This window comes from Lepidochelys olivacea (assembly GCF_965140295.1).
Source record: "Lepidochelys olivacea isolate rLepOli2 genome assembly, chromosome: 7".
NCBI lineage: Eukaryota > Metazoa > Chordata > Testudines > Cheloniidae > Lepidochelys > Lepidochelys olivacea.
This window is the reverse complement of record NC_140417.1, coordinates 70,691,079-70,706,544: the sequence shown is the minus strand read 5'-3', so window position 1 is coordinate 70,706,544 and position 15,466 is coordinate 70,691,079. Positions and strand designations below refer to the sequence as shown.

At 39.7% G+C, this 15,466-nt stretch overlaps 1 protein-coding gene across 2 annotated transcripts in view; it reads right to left on the bottom strand.

Moving 5' to 3' along the window:
• Positions 1-15,466, bottom strand: part of NRG3 (neuregulin 3) — a 910,532-nt gene that overhangs the window by 516,554 nt on the left and 378,512 nt on the right. The gene's annotated exons all lie outside the window — the stretch shown is intronic.

The window sequence follows — 15,466 nt, the reverse complement described above, 5'->3', positions numbered from 1 at the left end:
AACCAAATCAAAGTTAACAGGAATTTTATGATACTACCCATTTGGACAAAAGAATCATTGATAACTTTGTAGTACGGAAAATTTTTGACATGCTTTAAATTTTAATAGGGCTACAGCTTATCTTGCCATCAATCCACTTGCAGATTTTTTCTTTTATGTGAATCGTTCTTTCACATGAAAATAAAGAGCAAGATATGGACCATGATGCCTGTCATTGTATGCCTAGTGTGCAGTGTAAAACACAGTCTGACTATTTACTTGTGGCCCTCATCTGTAACCTTAAAAGTTCAGATTTCAGTTCAGGAACTTGTGTTTGATGGAAATGTTTCTGCATTCACTCTATTCGTGTCCAGATTTAAAACACAAGTAAGAGATCCTTTGTTCTGTTTCATGAACCTTCTTCTTAAGAAACTAGATGTAGGGTGTACGTGTTGCATCCATCACTTTCTAAAGAATCCTTGTAGATAAATCCACCTGCTCTTATATGTAAAATACCTTTTTGGATAGAACACCAATCAGACTACAGTGAACAAGAGAGATGGGATCACATATCAATGTACCTCTAAAGGTTTAAGGGGAAGTTAAGAAGAGAAGACATTTCCTTCCTCCACTTGCTTTCCTTCCATCTACTTGTAGCTGTTTTTGTTTTAATTTATGCAAACAGACCTGGAGTCTTAACATTTTCACATCTCCTGAGGAAAATAACGTGTTTTAGTTATTTGCTAATGTTATTCTGAGGAAGTGCACAGCAGGATAATCTGTTCATCAAGACAAAGGGAATTTTAAAGCATCAGGATATCATCATCTAAAGATACATTTTGAACAATAGGCAAAAAATTGTTTAACTATTTCTGTTAAATGTTCCCTATCATTTAATATTTGTATTACTGTAGCACCTATGGAGCCCCAGTCATGGACCAAGACCCCGTTTCTGCTCGGCACTGTAAAAAACACAGAACAACAACATGGTCCCTTCACCAAAAAACGTATAATCTAACTATCAGACAAAAGACAACATAAGGATATAGATAGATGGGGAAGTCCAAGTGAATAATTAGAGAATACTGCTTAGCATGATAGGCAGTGGTCTTTGCACAACAACAGCTAACCTGTTAAATATTTTGTAGGCCTCACGGTAGGTAGGAGGTGGATAATGAGATATCTGTATGGATGTTTATGGGGAATGCTTCCGAAGGGTGTGGGACAGCTTGGGAGAAAGTACAAAGGTGCTTTATGTAACAATTATAATAGCTTTTATTGAAATATTTCTTTCCTATTGCAGAAAATTTCTGTATTTCAATCAAACTGAAAAAAGAAACTGGTTTTTCTTTTCCAGTTTTCATCAAGGAAACTGAAAATTTTCAGTCAAAAGTGTTCATTTTTTTAAATGAAAAGTGTCTAGGAAGACCACCACCACATGCACAAAGAGTAGTTGATTTTCCAATCCCATTCAGACCTTGGCCTCTTTGCCGAGACTGCCAATTAATGGTGCAAACTGCAGTGTTGATATTGTGATACGGACAGCCTTACCTGCCTATGGACAACTAAGCTCATTTTACATCAACCATTGAACATCCATCGGATGGATACAACTTTCTATTTCCATCACTAGCTTTTCCTGATAGCGAACAATTTACAAAGAAAAGGTATGCTGGAATTATATACACCACGCAGTGCATACGCACAGCAAAAATGATGCCGCTGCAAGAAGCAATGTTTCATAACTTAAACGATCTCACACACCAAAGCTTTCAAGCAAAGAACAGCAGAACATTAGGGTCTCACTATTTCACTCACTGGGTGAAATTCTATGGCCTGTGTTATGATCATAATGGTCCTTCCTAACTTTAAAATCCATTAAGAAGTATTATGAGTTTTCACTTTCAGACATTCACCACTACAGAGACAACATAACTGTAAAAAAGGAATAATATGCAACTAAAGGTAGTAGGTTGGAAGCAGCAATGAAGAGGGCCACAGCAAATTTACAATGCAAAAAGCATGGTTGTTGTTTAGTGGGGTTTTTTTTTTGGTTTTCTTTTTTGGGGGGGGGGGGTTACGAGGTGTGTAATTTCCCTTCACCATATTCTACATATATGGTTTGTTTTATGCATGTCATCAATTTATTTTTATTTTCACACAAAAGCAATTCTAACAGCATGACATCCTTCCTTTTTAAAACTGATGATACAATATTAATGTCATGGATGCTTAAGAGAATTGCCTTCCAGAGTATTTGTTATTGGTGCATTTTCAAGTGGTCTTTTACTAATAGCTCTGCTGTAGCATTACAAACGTGTGCAATATAATTTAGCATTAATATATGTATATCAGTCAAATTTAAATGGAATTTAAAAAAACAGAAAAAACAAGCAATTGATAAGTTTGCAGTAGATCATAAAATAGTCTAAATGAAAGTTGCATTCATCTTTGCTGAAGAGGATTTCAAATAGAAATGGTACCACGCCACAAAATTGAGATCCTGGCCTGGATTTAGGGTCCATATACAGGTTTTCGTTTGGCCTGTTTTAAAGATAGGAGCCATTTCTAGAACTCAGGCCTGGATTTTGAACCCTCCCAATGTTGGAGGGGCATTCAGACACAGAAATTTAATTTGGGCCCATCTCTACATAGAATCCATGCAATTATCTCCCAATGAACTCACACACTAGAGCTACAAATATTCTTTATCAACCAGATCACTATACTATATCCCAATCTGGGGCGCTGCCCACTTCTGCACAACCTTCTTTCCTTTTCTCATCCCTTTCTACCTACTTGTGTTTCAAGGCAATTGGGGTGGGAATAAAATGGGGATTTTCTGCATGGGGACACTCAGGAAAGCAAAGGCAAAATGATTAAAGGTGAGAAGTCAATGTGCATTAAACCCGTGTGTGGATGATCTCCCTCAGGAGTAAAATGATCTTGGAGGATAAAGTTACAGTGAACTAAGGAAACTTTACTGCTGAATGAAAGCATCCACACGGGTGGTAATGTGCTTTAATTTATGCACCTTGATTTACCACATTTAGTTGATTTGCCTTAACTTTCTTAAGTATCCTAATGTAGACACGCCCAAAGAAGCCAACAACCTCACTTCTTTCATTTAACAGAAAGCTCCTTCTTTGAAGTCCTACAAGAGTCATCTGAGCAGGCCTAACAACTCTCCATGCTCCACAACCCACCAATTATCTGGAGAAAGATAGCATAAGGAAAAGCAGTAGGGAGAATGAAGAGAAAAGCAGTGTTTAAAAAGTAATCTAACTGAAGTTACTACTGCCAGAGTTGGGATAGCTGACCTGTATGGTTTAATCAGAAGCATATTAAACTCCTGATGCCTGCTTCTGCTCCCTATAGCTGAAGGAATGTGGATGCTATGAGAAGATGAAGCATTACAAAGAAGTACTAGTTCCTTCCCTTACCGTTGGTCCATCACCCTAAACCTGGATGTAGGAGGGACTTTAATATTGAATTATCTAGACATATCTTTAAACATATTTGTGGGAGGAGGGATGACAACTCTGTCCCTGCTTCCTCTTGCTAATCTGGGGGATGGGGGGAGCAAAAGGAAGTATTATATAGGGAAAAAAAGATATTTTTTGGTCTATCCCTGCCCAACCATTTTGCTTACTGTAGCTCAAATATTATTTCCTTGGGCAAGAAGTGAAGAATATCTGTTGTCCGTAACACTAACTACGTACATGGATGCAACACATAATTGAGAATAGTAGGAGCAGCTCAGGGAAGGAGTGGAGACAAAGTAAGATTATGGTGTGCGTGCCTACCTTTTATGAGTGTGCTTAAATAAAAGATCCATTTAAATCCTAATGCCTGCTTACTGAAATTAACCGACAACAATACCATATACAATTATCACTGCAGCAGGAACTGACATGGGCAGAACAGATACTTATTAAAGCTGGTTGGGAATTTTCCAATCCAATGATTTTATATTAGGAGTAATCTGGCCAGGGAGTCCAGACCATAAGGGGTTACAAGAGCATGAGGCAGACAAACTACAACCCCCATGAGGGATCACAGTATCTTAGATGCAAATTAAATGTTGAACTGACTTGCAAAGAAACATTTTGATTCAAGAATCACAAAACCTTTTCTTTCAATTAAAATATTTTTTTTAAAAAATTCACCTTTTTCAAACTGTAATTACTCTGAACTTTACTTTCCTTGAAAAATATGGTTATTTCACTTTTTGTCCCAAATTGGGATGAAAACAAAATCTTGAAATATGGGAATTTCCCATGAGATGGAAATTCTGATTTTCATTCAGCTATAATATTCCTATTGAAACCAGGCTCAAACCGAACAACTGGTAACAAACCTATCCTTTCAAGAAAGGCCCTGGGAGGTTTAACAACCAGAAATGGCCAGGATCTCAGTTTTATCTCTAATCTAGAAAACTGAGCCTGGTTCTGATCTGTCTTCAATGTAAAACCAATACAATGCAATAAATTACAAAAGTATAAAGCTTGTCTGAGACTGGAAATGTGTCCTTTACCTCCAGCAGCATAGTGCTCCCTAGCATCACTCAAAGCGCCACATGCTGAAATTACCACCACCATGGTATTTTTCATTATCAAAGGCAAACTTGACCCGATCCTACTTTGCCTGTTACACATATAGGACCCTGTAAATAGCTCTTCTCAATTTGATAATACATTAATAAATACACTGGGAAGGATTCATGGAAGTAAGCATTATTCTGTGACCAATCAATTCCTAACTCAGTGAGGTTTCTATTTAATTTATTCCAGAAAGGCTTAAATTTTGAAATATTACATTTTAGCTTTGTCAGACTTTTCCTTTATATTGAAAGTGCACATTTAAACCTGAACTCTAGATTTTTCTCAGTTGCTCTTAAGTTAAATATATTTAAGAATATGATTTCAAGAAGAACTAATATTTCATAATGAGGAAGGTTGCAAATGTTTAGATATTTAAAGTAATCCTTTTAGCTTTGTCCCATTGTTTTTATAAAAGCAGAGCTCACAAAAGATACATTTTAACATGACTCTCTCCGAGATGATACTGAACAATACATTCAGGGGAGAAATAAGGGAAGAGTTTCTGAAGTAAGGAACAGATTACCATAATGTATTTACTGTAAGGAAATTGACTACTGTGGATTGAATCTGCCAGAGTTTTCAAAATACAGACAATCACCAGGGACTTTTTGGGTGGGGGGAGGCAAAAGGACAACATATTTTTCGTCTTCTTTGCTGCAATGCATTTAAATAATGTCTCCACATAAATCTTACAATTCCCAGAGACCCCGTAGTTTCCCCCAACAGTAGTTCAGCTAAGTGACATCACAAGTCTGAACTACAAGGTAAGACCAAACTTGAAACAGCAAAAATGAGAGTGTTTTGAGACACTGCCATGCATTCTCATTAGGATCAACGTCTATTCCCTTGCCTTAGTAAGGTTTTGAAGCGACTCAGGTGTTTGCTTCAAAATCTGGAAATGTTCATACTGTTGGGTCAACATCTTACAACCTAGGAGGTGGGGGGTCTAAAAGGAATGCAATTTGTAAATACAACTGCACCCACACACAAAGAAACATGCCTTTTCTCAACAAGCTTGAAAACATTCACATGTCTTTCCAAACTGTCAGCTGAAGATAACCATCTGATTGCCATTATACTCCAGGCCATAAAAAAAATGTGCAATAATAATTATTGCGAGTATAGGAATTCAAACTAAAGTACCTATGTATCTTTTCTCTGTTACATCAAATCGGCTAGTCTTCTGAGAATAATTTCCAGATATCACTTGCTATCTTCTGCATCTAGTGTTGTATCTGATTTACATTTTAATAATGCAACTAACAATACTGAACCAACACTGTGGTTCATTATAATGTCTACATTTAGTAACTACATGCTGTACCTTCCACAGCCATCTCACGAGACTAATAGGCAAGTCTTATGATGCAAAACTTTTGACACTAGCTTTTTAGAAATACAGTATACTTGTAAAGTCCCTGGTTTGCCATTGGACAAAGGGGCAAGCTAAGGCAGAGATACAGGCCAAGACGTTGAAACAACAAAGACCTTTTTTTGCAATTGTTCTGTGATCACTCCGCCAGAACTAGATGTTCTTGGTGGGTACCTCTACCAAGTCTCTTAAAGTCACAGGCCGAGGCCTCTACAATGCTTGTGAGGAGTTTGTTACGACATGCAACAACAAACCAGGCACTCGTTTACCACAGATGTATAAGAACCTGCTAAAACAATGTTCAATAATCCACAATCATGGACTACAATTGAGCGGTCACCTTATATCAGCTGATAATCTGCCTTTTTTATTTTCACTATATAGCATCTTTATATTGAAATTATTCACTGTGAATATATTATATATATACACATAGACACACACATACACGCACGCATTGGGAAACAGATGAGTGGTTAGGTCAGTGGACTGGGGGAGATTAGAGCTTTGACTGTCTCTCTGTGACAGTGGGAAGTCACTGCACCCACGTGTGCATCATTTTCCTCATTTTTAAACTGAGCGTAAAAATATTGTTTGTTTTCACTTCCAAATTAATTTCAGTGTATGGCTGATTCAGATGCATTTTCTGTTGGTTGTTCCATGTAGTTAGTATTGGTTGTTTTTTTGTTTGTTTTTTTAATTCGTCAGTTTGATTGGCAAGAGAATTAGATTTCATCTCCTGCTAACCTTTTACCTCTAAGGATTCTGGGACAACGTCTGTGAGAAAATGACTAGATTTGGCATTGCTACCAGTTTTAACGTGCTTATAATGCTGATGAAGAGGAGAATTTAAATGAGAGATTTCAAAATGTCTGATTGACACACATTGCAAAGTCCTTCATTGCCTAAGGGAGATAGAGGGGAATAAAAATAAAAAGAAAAGGCTGCCTCATTCTAGGATCATATGGAAGTGAGGGTTTTTTTTCTCCATGTGTTACTGATTGATCATTTGGACATGTTCAGTTGAACATAGCTGCAGTGTGATTGGCGTCGTTTAGTAAAGTATGTGCTTAGTATGTGTACTTGATATTTGCAGCTGTGATTTCTTCAGGATTGTTTCTAGAAACATGTTTAATTTTTGTACATAAAAGAGTCTATGCTGAGTGCTTTGTCTTTTAATTATAGGCTTTGGAGGGTGTGTGTGAATGGGGCTCTTCTGGGCTGTTACGATAATCTTTGTCAGGGAAAGAAGATCTTTGGGAGCCCTTTTTTGGCATTTGTTTGTATCTTGGTAATTCCTAGTCTCCCACCTCTTAATTCTCCATTCATGTTACAGACAGCATCTACTGAATGGTAGTTTCTTTTTGTAGGTTTTTGTAATTGTATTTTTCTTTAAGTTTGAGGGAAGGATTGTAGTTACAAGGCAGTTAGTTTCTTTCATAAACAAACTGGATCTAGACCCAGCATTTTAAAAAGAAAGTTGATACGTTCTACAGCATGAGCTTGATTCATCTCTATCAGTGGGCATGTGTCACTCAGACACAATGGCTTTAACCAATGCTCAGACTTGGATTACTGGCAGATGGATAAAGAAATTCCTTCAGTCCCTGCAGATGTGAGGATAAGGTCAGAGACAGATTTATACCAGCAGCAGATAGTCCCTGCCAATGTGGGATGAGCCAATTTTAAAGTAGTATTGTTTTCTTATCTCCCCAGTCACATCCACAGCCAGGAGAACCAGGGATCATTAGCATTCACAGGGAAAGCCTCCCTCACCTACTCAGTTGGCAGGTATGCTTGTGGGATGTCTCCTCTGCCCTCCCCTGTAAGACCAGGTTGAAGCATCAGGGCAGTGGCCCATTGTACCACCCAGATGCTGATCCATATCTTATTTCAATCCAAAGGCTCACAGTGACTTCAGTGTGAATTGGATCATAGAATCATAGAATATCAGGGTTGGAAGGGACCCCAGAAGGTCATCTAGTCCAACCCCCTGCTCGAAGCAGGACCAATTCCCAGTTAAATCATCCCAGCCAGGGCTTTGTCAAGCCTGACCTTAAAAACCTCTAAGGAAGGAGATTCTACCACCTCCCTAGGTAACGCATTCCAGTGTTTCACCACCCTCTTAGTGAAAAAGTTTTTCCTAATATCCAATCTAAACCTCCCCCACTGCAACTTGAGACCATTACTCCTCGTTCTGTCATCTGCTACCATTGAGAACAATCTAGAGCCATCCTCTTTGGAACCCCCTTTCAGGTAGTTGAAAGCAGCTATCAAATCCCCCCTCATTCTTCTCTTCTGCAGGCTAAACAATCCCAGCTCCCTCAGCCTCTCCTCATAACTCATGTGTTCCAGTCCCCTAATCATTTTTGTTGCCCTTCGCTGGACTCTCTCCAATTTATCCACATCCTTCTTGAAGTGTGGGGCCCAAAACTGGACACAGTACTCCAGATGAGGCCTCACCAATGTCGAATAGAGGGGAACGATCACGTCCCTCGATCTGCTCGCTATGCCCCTACTTATACATCCCAAAATGCCATTGGCCTTCTTGGCAACAAGGGCACACTGCTGACTCATATCCAGCTTCTCATCCACTGTCACCCCTAGGTCCTTTTCCGCAGAACTGCTGCCTAGCCATTCGGTCCCTAGTCTGTAGCTGTGCATTGGGTTCTTCCGTCCTAAGTGCAGGACCCTGCAGTTATCCTCATTGAACCTCATCAGATTTCTTTTGGCCCAATCCTCCAATTTGTCTAGGTCCTTCTGTATCCTATCCCTCCCCTCCAGCGTATCTACCACTCCTCCCAGTTTAGTATCATCTGCAAATTTGCTGAGAGTGCAATCCACACCATCCTCCAGATCATTTATGAAGATATTGAACAAAACCGGCCCCAGGACCGACCCTTGGGGCACTCCACTTGATACCGGCTGCCAACTAGACATGGAGCCATTGATCACTACCCGTTGAGCCCGACAATCTAGCCAGCTTTCTACCCACCTTATAGTGCATTCATCCAGCCCATACTTCCTTAACTTGCTGACAAGAATACTGTGGGAGACCGTGTCAAAAACTTTGCTAAAGTCAAGAAACAATACATCCACTGCTTTCCCTTCATCCACAGAACCAGTAATCTCATCATAAAAGGCGATTAGATTAGTCAGGCATGACCTACCCTTGGTGAATCCATGCTGGCTGTTCCTGATCACTTTCCTCTCATGCAAGTGCTTCAGGATTGATTCTTTGAGGACCTGCTCCATGATTTTTCCAGGGACTGAGGTGAGGCTGACTGGCCTGTAGTTCCCAGGATCCTCCTTCTTCCCTTTTTTAAAGATTGGCACTACATTAGCCTTTTTCCAGTCATCCGGGACTTCCCCCGTTCGCCACGAGTTTTCAAAGATAATGGCCAATGGCTCTGCAATCACAGCCGCCAATTCCTTCAGCACTCTCGGATGCAACTCGTCCGGCCCCATGGACTTGTGCACGTCCAGCTTTTCTAAATAGTCCCTAACCACCTCTATCTCCACAGAGGGCTGGCCATCTCTTCCCCATTTTGTGATGCCCAGCGCAGCAGTCTGGGAGCTGACCTTGTTAGTGAAAACAGAGGCAAAAAAAGCATTGAGTACATTAGCTTTTTCCACATCCTCTGTCACTAGGTTGCCTCCCTCATTCAGTAAGGGGCCCACACATTCCTTGGCTTTCTTCTTGTTGCCAACATACCTGAAGAAACCCTTCTTGTTACTCTTGACATCTCTGGCTAGCTGCAGCTCCAGGTGCGATTTGGCCCTCCTGATATCATTCCTACATGCCCGAGCAATATTTTTATACTCTTCCCTGGTCATATGTCCTACCTTCCACTTCTTGTAAGCTTCTTTTTTTTAAGGGGATCAGGCCCCTTCAAAATGTTACATATGGTGTCCTTGCAGGTTTCAGTCAAACTATTCATGAACTCATTGGATTGGATTATTAATTGTCCTGGACGCTGATAGTCTGGGAAAAATACTCTGTTCGGGTAGTAAGGATATGATGATTTCATTTGGCAACTATTATATACACACACATGTTCCCATTGTGTGCTTTAATAAAATGGAGCCCTTTTAAAAAGAAAAGTAACTCATATCACTGTCTCACTCCATTTATGTATACTGGTTCAAATTTATAATCGCTATATCTGGTCTGGATCCCAACAATAACTTTGGATCATTATGTGTATACAGCATTTATTTCCTCATCTATATGTTCATCAGGGCTTTGGGGAATATTAATTTGAATATTTCAAATAATAATAATGGACTTTGACTTTTATTTCCCCTGTCTGTGTGGGGCACTGTTTAAATCAATTGAACTATCCAAATGAGGAATTAAAATATGTAGGCATCCATTTTATTTGTACAATGCTGTATCTTTAATCCTTTGATTGCACCTTCATTGGTGATTCATAAGATGAACCATGTGTGTAAGCTTCAGTGCTTACGAAAATAGGAAGGGATTCAGAAAATTAAACAGTTTAGTAAACAAAGTTGTCCAAAGGGAAATCATTAACAAAAGCTGATCTGCTGAAGGTGCTCAGTGGAAAGTAAAATTACTCCATTACATAAAGCGCTAGACACCACGAATACTGAGTGTACTACCTGGGAGGAAGGAAATATCTTTTTGTAGAAGGCAGCAATTTTGTTGCTCTTTCTAAAATGAAAAAGTTGTGGTTTTGCCCCACAATACTGACAGACTGATGTGAGTCAGGTTTTTCCTTTCAAACTATATTAATGTTGGACAAAATTCTGGCCCCTCTGCAATCAATGGGCATTTTGCCACTGATTTCAGTGGAGCCAGCATCTCACTGAAGATGTAATAGGGAGAGTGGTATGTTCATGAGTGAAACAAAGACCAGAGTAAGAGGGTGTGAAGGAGGAAGTAGTGGACAGTTAGCAGGAAGTTTTAGCATCAGTATCAGTAATTATCACTTGCCCCTTGTTTATGGCCATGATTCAGGAAACTGCTTAAGCATATGCTTAACTTCAATCACATTTTAAGTCCCATTACCATCATTGGGTCTTAGCCATGTGCTTAAGAGTGAGTTTTTCAAATTGCACACAGGGCGGATAAGCACCTAACTCAAATTTATATCTTTGAATATTTCCCCCAATTGCTTCCTGAATTGGAGCATAAAGATGCATACATATGGTTCTGAATTGAACAGTGGACTTGTGGGAGGAGCTTGAATATGATTCCATATGTCATGCTCTTCTCCAGCTCGGATACATATTTTTTCAAACAGAAATATCTTATAGTAGATACTGGGGGAACCAAACACCATGTAAATGGAGTAATTCAGGAGGAACTCCTCCAGGATGAAGAATTGTTACAATTATACACATATCTAAATTCTCAGGTGTCTCTATATTAAGAACATGCTAAATTAAGATAGCTAATATAACAGTATAAATGGACTGCATTTTATCCATGCTGCTGCTTAAATATATGCAAAATGCATATCTGCATTACTGTTTCAAAAAGGATAGTCAAGACATTTTTTATAATTTCAGTCATTTTTACTGTTTAATACATATTTTTAAGCCTGAAATGAAATTTGTTACTGCTCTTTTTTCCCCTGACCACATGTATTTGTTGATTTGGTAAGTTTACTTGCAAGAGTTAGTCTGCTGGCTTTGTTTGTTTTGTTTTAATTTAATACTAAGAAAAAGATATTGAAAACATAAGGTGCGCAGGAGGCAGCGTTACTAACCAGGTCAAATTTAGGTACGGGCACAGAATTTGGTTCCAAATCTAAACTAGGCCTAGGGTTCTGGTCAAATGATCTCCAAATCCCACATGCTGATCTTGTGAAATTTCTGCCCCAAATGGCAACAATCTTGTAAGATTTGATGACAGCAGAAGTTATTTCCACCCTCTTGAATAACAGAAAACTCACAAGGTTGAGTGTGTTGGGAGATTTCTACCTTCTTAAGTCCCATCATAACTGGGTCTAGAAATCAGGTTCCTTCCTAATTCATATCTACGATGGACAAAAATTTTATGATAGATCTATAGAGTTAAAGCTTTCTAACTCCAAATCAAAAATTCAAGGGCAAGAGGCTGGAGAAGAGAGCGGAAGTGAGGATTCTGGAATTGAGATTCTGGTTCAAGCCCAACTCTAAATAAAACATCTGTCAACACACAAACTCACAGAATTGCATGAATTTAGAAAATCAAAAAAGTAGGTGGGTGTGGTGGGGTGGTGCTTCACCCCCATGCCAGATTGAGCTACCACAGGCCAGAGCAGCTGCGCAAGGCATCAGCCAATCAGGGAGAGCCTGCTAGAGAGCCAATCAGGGCCAGTATTACAGCCAGCCAATCAAGGCTAGGCTAGGCCCTCTATAAAGGCTGCCCAGGAAGGGAGCAGGCAGTCTCTCTCGGGCCTTCAGAGGGTGAAGGTTTGTCTCCCTGTGTGAGGAGACTAGCACCAGGGACAGTGCAGTGCTGGGCAGGTTGGGGGAGCAGAAGGGAACTCCCACCCAGTACCTGCCGGGCTGTAGGCCCTGAGAAAAAGGGCCTAGCTGGTGCAAAGGGGCCACAGCCCCGGGGAGAGAGACAGACAAAGGGAGAGAAGGAGGGCAGGCAGGAAGGCTGCTGCCAAAGGATCCCTGGGTCAGGACCCAGAGTAGAGAGTGGGCCTGGGTACCCCCCATCCCCTTGCACTTCCACCTGGCCGTTTGGAGTGGCCATCATGGACTGCACCAGACCCCTGCCAAAAGGGGTTAGACTTTGGGGTGTGGTTGCCATTGTGGCTGGGGTGAAGAGAAGGACTGCTGATAACACCAAACCCCTGGAAGGGGCTGAGACTGGAGCAGCAGGCACTGCAAACTGGGAGCAGTGGGCACTGCAAGCGGGGAGCAATGTGGGTCAAGACACCAATCTAGGGTGAGAGACACATTGGCTTAAAAAAAAAAAAGAAAAAATGGGGGGAGGGATAGCTCAGTGGTTTGAGCATCAGCCTACTAAACCCAGGGTTGGGACTTCAATCCTTGCAGGGGCCATTTAGGGATCTGGGGTAAAATTGGGGATTGGTCCTGCTTTGAACAGGGGGTTGGACTAGATGACCTCCTGAGGTTCCTTCCAACCCTGATATTCTATGGGACACCACCAGCAGAGGGCACTCTACATGAACTGAAATAATTCCCAGGGTGAACAGCAGGAGGTGCTGCGGTGGTGAGTCCCAAACCCATCACAGTGGGGTTATGAACATAATCTGTTTACATGCCTTTGATCAGGTTTTTGTTTGGTTTGTTTTACTGACAGTTTTGGTGATATCTTTTCAGAAATAATTCTGCTCTTAGATAGGCACGCACAGCGCTCATGACTTCTGTTTGAGTCATATGCACATATGAAGTTCTGGACAGAATCTGGTTCTTAGACCCCAGTTCAGCAAAGCATTTAAGGGCATGATTAGCTTTAAGCACATAAGTGGCTCCACTGAAGTCAATTTTAATTTTAAAGTTAAACACATGCTTAAGAGCTTTGCAGAATGGGGGCCACACTGATGTAATATAATCATATTACAAGTGGCATAACAATAGTCTGGAGAAACTTATGATGTTTCAAGTCCATGTGAGTTTTTCTAAAGTAAACAGTGAAACATTCAAGCTGATGATGTTTGTAACTACTTACATTTACGCAATGTGCTACAGATATGTTCACTAACCCTTGGTTTTCATGGCATAGATTGCTTTCTTTTCTAAATCCTTGCAGTTTTACTTAAGGTTGTCAACTTAATAGAATGTATTTTGCTTGAATGAAACTAACCTTGCAATATTGTGACACCAATAAAATATTTGTTTACTCAATGCTATTCAATCATATATTTTCAGATTTCACTTTACTTATGTTGGAAAAATCTAGTATAATTTTATGGTGTGTAATATACAATGGGAGTCATACAGAAGAAGGTAGCAGATATTGTAAAAGACCATTAAGTTAGACACTAAAATCCTCGCTCAGATGACAAGTTGTTTCACAAAAACTGAGAAACAGTTTTTTTCACACAGACTTCTCTTTATCCTTCTAGTTTTTCAGTTCATGCTGAAGTACACTTGCCAGATCATGCTCAGTACTTGTTTAAACCATTGTCTTTTGGATCTTTTTTTCTGCTAACTTGTCAATAGCAAAGAATACAGCTGGATCACAACTGTAGCAATGCAAAAAATTCACAATGAAACTTAACACTCACCTAGTTCTGAGTTGTTTCAACATGGAATTTAAGTCTATCACCTGCAGGTTTCAAATCTTTCCAGTGAACCTTTGGGCAACCCTGGGCTCACTTTCGAGTTAACATGTTCTAATTATTGTGTTAGATCAAAACCAGGTGCAATTTCCAATTTAGATGGAAGTTCCTGGAGATTGTGGATGAGATGGAACCTGAAACTCACAATCTAAATTGAATGTGGGATGGAAGGGGCGCGAGAACATCTTGTTCAAAACCAAATTTTCATAAAATCAGTGTAAAAAGGAAAATGACCATGCTTCTACCTATGCCACAGAATTTCTACCTCTGATACAATACAGCTAGACTAGATCACTCATGTTAATTTGTTTTGAAACTCCTCACACAATCAAAGTTAGTAGTGGCTAGGAAAGACCACCTGGGAAATCCAAACTGACCCCCTTGTATTTTGCAGTGCTTTTCTGTCTGTACGTTCACATGTACAACTAACCAATTTTAAGTTGTACGGATTGTACATAGTCTATCCCACTTTTAAAAAAGTCTCTCTAAGCTGCAGTTTTATAATAGCCTAGATCCTAGTTTATTTCCAAAATGATCAGAGATTGTCCAATATAACACATCTGCACATTGTAAGGCTTATAAAAACACTATTCTAGGGGCTTTAAATCCTCTTCATCTTTATCACTATTAAAGCTCCAGACTTTTTAAAAATTGAATTTAGTTGTACAGTATTATTTTGCTTCCATTTAACTCCATATGGCTATTACAGTTGCATGCCATTACTGTGCATTGGAGAATGCTTTTCCTTCATGGACTCCCAGCTGTTATAAAATGTACAACAATTATGAAGAGCCAATTCTAGCTTTATACTATATTTAAAATATTTGAATTTAAGCTAGTTGTCATATCAACTATCTTTTGGGGGTGGGGGGGAGAAGAATTGACATTCACATAACCTTCAAAATACAGAGAATCAATATGAAAATAATGTTAACATACAACTGAAATATTAACACACTAGAAATTTAACATTTAATACAATGCCGTCACCTAATTTAGACAGCCTCTTTATTCTCCACAGAAAAAAGTTATCCTAATGTTGGTGCTCGGTAATGACTGCTGTATAATCAAGATGAAGAGCAGTAACTGGGTGGCACACATGTGAGGACCAGGCAGATTTTGGAGACTGCCTAGGTTTATATTTTTACACACTCACCCACCCCACCAAGATACCTGTGTACTGGAGATAATACAGCAGCTTCTTCTATATTTAAAAAGGGGCAGTGTGCAAATCTGCA